This window comes from Tachyglossus aculeatus, chromosome 6 (genome assembly GCF_015852505.1).
Source record: "Tachyglossus aculeatus isolate mTacAcu1 chromosome 6, mTacAcu1.pri, whole genome shotgun sequence".
Taxonomy (NCBI): Eukaryota; Metazoa; Chordata; class Mammalia; order Monotremata; family Tachyglossidae; genus Tachyglossus; species Tachyglossus aculeatus.
This window is the reverse complement of record NC_052071.1, coordinates 18,589,793-18,596,521: the sequence shown is the minus strand read 5'-3', so window position 1 is coordinate 18,596,521 and position 6,729 is coordinate 18,589,793.

Here is a 6,729-nt window from a genome sequence, read left to right as displayed (position 1 = left end):
GAGCCAGGATTTGAACCCGTCACCTCTGACTCCAAACCCCGGGCTCTTTCCACTGAGCCACGCTGCTTCTTTAAACTATGTCATGCTGCTTCTCCTATCCTACCTAGATTACTGCATCAAACTCCTTACTGGCCTCCCAATCTCCTGCCCCTTCCCACTTTAGTCCATACTTCCTTCTACTGCCCAGATCACTTTTCTACAAAACCATTCAAACCATTATTCCCCCTCCTCAAGAATCTCTTGTGGTTGTCAATCAATCAATCAATCAATCGTATTTATTGAGCGCTTACTATGTGCAGAGCACTGTACTAAGCGCTTGGGAAGTACAAATTGGCAACACATAGAGACAGTCCCTACCCAACAGTGGGCTCACAGTGGTTCTGAATCAAACAGAAACTCTTGACCTCAAGCTTTAAAGCATTCAATCACCTTACCCTCTCCTACCTTACCTACCTAATAATTATTAATTATTACTATTAATGATTAATATAATGCCATCATTACTATTATTACCTGATTTCTTCTATAACCCAACCTGCACATTTCACTACTCTAATGACAACCTTGTAGAAGCAGCTAAGTAGAAACAGCACAGGCTAGGGAGTCAGAAGTCATGGGTTCAAATCCTGGCTCCACCAATTGTCAGCTGTGTGACTTTGAGCAGGTCACTTAACTTCTCTGTGCCTCAGTTACCTCATCTGTAAAATGGGGATTAAGACTGTGAGCCCCCCGTGGGACAACCTGATCACTTTGTAACCTCCCGAGCGCTTAGAACAGTGCTTTGCACATAGTAAGGGCTTAATAAATGCCATTATTATTATAACCTAGACACTGTTCCTAAATCTCATCTATCTGACCACCACCCCCTCACCCATGTCTTACCTCTGGCCTGGAATTCCCTCCCTCTTCATTTCTGACAGACTACCACTCTCTATGCATTCAAAGTCGTATTAAAAGCACTTCTCATTCATTCATTCATTCAATCGTATTCATTGAGTGCTTACTGTGTGCAGAGCACTGTACTAAGCGCTTGAGAAGTACAAGTTGGCAACATATAGAGATGGTCCCTACCCAACAACGGGCTCACAGTTTAGAAGGGGGAGACAGACAACAAAACAAAACATGTGGGCAGGTGTCAGGTCATCAGAATAACTAGAAATAAAGCTAGATGCACATCATTAACAAAATAAATAGAATAGTAAATATGTACAAGTAAAATAAATACAGTAATAAATCTGTACAAACATATATACAGGTGCTGTGGGGAGGGGAAGAAGGTAGGGTGGGGGGTATGGGGAGGAGGAGAGGAAAAGGGGGCTCAATCTGGGAAGGCCTCCTGGAGGAGGTGAGCTCTCAGTAGGGCTTTGAAGAGAGGAAGAGAGCTAGCTTGGTGGATGTGCGGAGGGAGGGCATTCCAGGCCAGAGGGAGGACGTGGGCTGGGGGTCGACGGCGGGACAGGTGAGAACGAGGTACAGTGAGGAGGTTAGTGGAGGGTGCTGGAGAAGGAGAGAAGGGAGGTGAGATAGGAGGGGGCGAGGTGATGGACAGCCTTGAAGCCGAGAGTGAGGTGTTTTCTCCTCCAAGAAGCCTTCCCCGACTAAGCCCTCATTTCATTTTCACCCACTCCTTTCTGTGTCACCCTTTCACTTGCATTTGCACTCCTTATTCACCCCTCCCTCAATCCCACAGCATTTCCTAACATAACCATTATTCATTTATTTCTATTAATGGCTGCCTCCCCCTCCAGATTGTAACCTCGTTGTGGGCAGGGAATGCATCTACCAACTCTGTAATACTGTACTCTCCCAAGAGCTTAGCATAGTTCTCCCTCCGCAAACAGTAAGCACTCAATAAATATGACTGACTGATTAAGTAGGTGAGGACTTTACTATCCATATGTAGGATAGTACATTTCCTCTAGTTAAACACAGATTGACTAAGCAACAACCTGTCACCTCAATTCATCATCAAGGCCTTCAACTTCAAACTGTAAACTCGTTATAGGCAGGGAACATGACTGCTAATTTGTTGCACTGCACTCTCCCAAGCATGTAGTACAGTGTTCTGCACATAGTAAGCGCTCAATAAATACCACTGATAGATTCATTTCTAGAACCTTTGAGATCTGCAGCAAGGAGAAAAGGTCAGATTATACACAAGACAAATGAAATGCTCTAGTAACTATGATTCCTGGTAAGTGTTTGTGCAGGCTGAACTGTGGATTTTCACTTGTTTTTTTTCCCCGCTATACACGCATATACCCACAGGCTAATTTTACTGTCAGTAGCAACTTGTAATAGCAATATCACCTAAACACACACAAATAAATATATAGATATATACATATATATAAATATATAACTGATTTTTATAAATTATATTATATAATTGTATTATATATATTTGTATAACTGAGAGCCTCCCCAGAATGAATCATCTTGGCCTTGATTATTAGAAGAACCTCTCCTTCCAGGAGGAAAAATTTACAAGGATTGTAATAGTTTTGAATTCATCCCCCATAATTGGAAGAGGCTGAGAAAGCAAATTACTCTAGGCAGCTTCCCTGGAATCTCCCACATAAATAGAGGCAGATGAAGGATTCTAGTATTAATCTAGTCTTCGTGAGGGTCCCCTCAGAACCATAAAGGGAAGTCTTAGGGGAAACCTTCAAGTGTCCTTTTGCCACTTTCTCAGTTAGCTGTAAGAAGTTCCTGGCTTCAGGGCCAGTTATAGCAGTGTGGTGTACATAAAAGAACTTCTGTAAACTTCTTTGCCTAAAATTAGCCAAATGTGATTTCCCAGCCTGGTCCTGGGGCTCACAGACACTGAGCCTTCTGCACAAGTGCTTAGTACAGTGCTCCGCACACAGTAAGCACTCAGTAAATAACATTACAAACTCATTCACTCATTCAATCATATTTATTGAGTGCTTACTCTCTGCAGCGCACTGTACTAAGCGCTTGGACAGTACAGTTCGACAACAGAGACAATCCCTACCCAACAATGGGCTCACAGTCTAGTAGGGGGAAAACAATCAACAAAACAAAACAAGTGACTGGGCACTTCTGATGGTAGTATTGTCTGCTGTGTGACCTTGGGCAAGTCACTTAATTTCTCTGTGCCTCAGTTACCTCATCTGTAAAATGAGGATTGAGACTGTGAGCTCCACACGGGACAGGGACTGTGTCCAACCAGATTTGCTTGTATCCACCCCAGGGCTTAATAAAGTCCCTGGCATATAGTAAGCACTTAATGAATACTATTAATATATAGATAGATAGATATAATATATATCTATATATATTAAGATTATACAAGATTTATATATATATATGAGAGAGAGAAAGCACAGTAGCATTCATTCATTCAATCGTATTTATTGAGAGCTTACTGTGTGCAGAGCACTGTACTAAGTGCTTGGGAAGTACAACTTGGCAACATATAGAGACGGTCCCTACCCAACAGTGGGCTCGCAGTCTAGAAGGGGGAGACAGAGAACAAAACAAAACATATTAACAAAATAAAGTAAATAGAATATGTACAAGTAAAATAGAGTAATAAATACGTACAAACATATATACATATATACAGGAATATATACATATATACAGCAGCAGAAAGGGGGCATGCAGTGTGATGTTTGGCTAATCTGATTACCAACCAGTCTTCTATTATAGATTCAGCATTTGGGGATTTCCACTGGGTGCATGGGTCCCAAATAAATGCATTTAAGTAAGGATTCAACAAAGAGCCCTTTGGTATGACTAATGACTGTAGTATTTGTCAAGTGTCTGCTATGCGCCAGGCACTGAACTAAGAACTGAGGTGGATACAAGCAAATAGGGTTCGACATAGTCCCTAACCCACATGGGGCTCACAATCTTAATTCCCATTTAATAGATGAGGGAACTGAGACCCAGAGAAATCAAGTGACCTGCACAAGGTCACAGAGCAGAAAAGAGGCAGAGATGGGATTAGAACTCAGGACCTTTAACCTCCCAGGCTCATCCTCTATCCATCTGCCTCTCAACCCTCCACCTCTGCTGGTTCCCCTGGGCAGTCTTAACTCTTAGTTCACTGGAATTTTTGAAGTCTAGACTTCGTCGAATAACAAGGTGCTAATTTTGTTTGGGCGGGAGGTAACTTTCTCTGGGGTTTCTCCATACCACAGCACTTAAGTATTTATGCGTCATTTATATTAATGTCTGACTTCCCCTCTAGACTGTAAATTCATTGTGTTGTACTCTCCCAAGTGCTTAGTACGGTGCTCTGCACACAGAAATTGCTCAGTAAATACAATTGATGTACTAATTGGTGTATTAACTGATCAGCGGTATTTTTTAATGGTAATTGCTAAGCGCTTACTAGGTGTCAAACACTGTTCTAAGCCCCAGGGTAGACACAAGCTAATTAGGTTGGACACAGTCCTTGTCCCACTTAGGGCTCAAGGTCTAAAGAGAGACAGGAGAATTGAGGCACAGAGAAGTAAATGATTTGGCCAGGGTTACACAGCAAGTGATTGCCAGATTGGAGATTAAAACCCAAGTCCTCTGACACCCAGGCCCTTGCTCTTTCCACTAGACCATGTTGCTTCTCTGAGTTTATTGACTGCTTATTTACTGAGTGTTTAGTGTATGCACAGCACTATAATAACTCCTTGGGAGATTACAATACAATAGAATTTGCAGACTTTGTCCCTTCCCACAGAACAAGTTTACAGTCTAGATTACAGTCATTTCCACAGAGGCAGTTACTCCAAGCATTACGACATTTTTCATTCCTGAAAACCAAGCTTTGATCTGTTCAGCTTTTTCCAGTTCAACACCTAAAGGGCCTTCTAGCAACTTTCCAGCTTGAATGGAGGGGCTTTTCTGATTGACTCTGGTTTCTTCTGACCCTACCATGGACTACATTCAACCTGTTACAACCCTCTTCTTTTCCTCTCCACTTGAAGAGGGGGACACTGGATTGTTTTAAACCCCTTTAGACATACGCGACAGGTCTAGTGTGCTATGCCTAGAAAGGTGATTTTTCTCCTATATATGTGTGTATAAATGTATGACAGTACATACAATGTATAAATACATTCATGTTATGCATATATTAATCAATCAATCATATTTATTGCACACTTACTGTGTGCAGAGCACTATACTATGTCAGACTGGCATTAACAAATACCACCCCCCCGAAAAAAAAAAAAATTTGAGGCTGAGGGGAGAATTTTGCAAATGAAAATGACTGGCATTCATAGGTAACTCCTTACGAGTCCATTTGTTTGGGGTGATCTGAACGTCTACTTTCACAGGGTGCTGTGGAGCTGGGAACTGGGGTACAGTATATTAGATGAAATGTTTCACTGGAAGATTAAGAATTGTATTTAAAATAAAAAAATAGTGCCACTTTGGAGATAAGAAGTGCACTTCCCATTTAAAGGTCATCCATATAATAGATGAATCACTCATAGAAAAAGGCTACTTAGAAAAATAAGCACAGAGAACCCAAAAAGGTGCTTGGGTTTAAGTAAGCATTATTTTGCATCTGGAGAAAGTGAAACTTAGCTGGCTACTTTCCCTTTGCCTTTATTCTGCAGGCATCCCTGTGTGTTAATAATAATGGCATTTATTACGTCCTTATTATGTGCGAAGCACTGTTCTAAGTGCTGGAAAGGCTACAAGGTGATCAGGTTGTCCCACAGGGGCACTCACAGTCTTAATCCCCATTTTACAGATGAGGTACCTGAGGCACAGAGAAGCTAAGTGACTTGCCCAAAGTCACACGGCTGACAATTGGCAGAGCTGGGATTTGAACCCATGACCTCTGACTCCAAAGCCCGTGCTCTTTTCCACTGAGCCAGGCTGCTTCTGATATTCATGTGACTTACTTTTTGGGGGGCTGCAAATGATACCATTCGTTTGCATTTCTGGGACTGAATCATTTTTTGACAACAAACCATTGGCTCATAACCACTCCCATTCACAAAGAATATTTAAGCGCATGTAAGCACTATTGACCAGAGTCTGAAAAATGTTAGACATTTGCATGTGGCCTTTATGGGATGCAAACCCTTGTGACAAACCTAGTAAAAAGGCCAACTAGCAAAAGTAGAGAGGGTGCCTGGGAAAAGTCGACAAAGGATGACGGCTGTTGCTGGAGGAGACATTCATGCCGGAATGAGTTTGATTTAATTGCCGTGGATTCCCCAGATAATCTGGAAGTGGGGACTGTTTCTGGAGCTTTCGCTCCCATTGACTTCACCGGAATTGCCTCCTGAAGAAAAGTAGCTGAGGCAGTCCTTGGTGATTCATCTCCATTTATAGGAAATCTCAGTCATAAGCCCTTTGTATACCTCACGCACATTTGAGGGCAGGACAACTTGAGTTCACGATCCTCTCACAGTTAAAAGGAATCAGACACTCATTGCTTGTAACTCTATTTCAAACGGCCCGTCAAATGACTGGTTGGAGAATGTAACCCATAATTTTAGGAGGGTAACGGGATACATTTGCTCCCCTTTGCTGTTTGTGGGCAGGGAATGCACCTACCAATTCTGTTATAATGTACTCTCACAAGCACTAAATTCATAACCACTCCCATTCACAAAGAATATTTAAGCACATGTAAGCACTATTTACCAGAGTCTGAAAAATGTTTGACATTTGCATGTGGCCTTTATGGGATGCAAACTCTTGTGACAAACCTAGTAAAAAGGCCAACTAGCAAAAGTA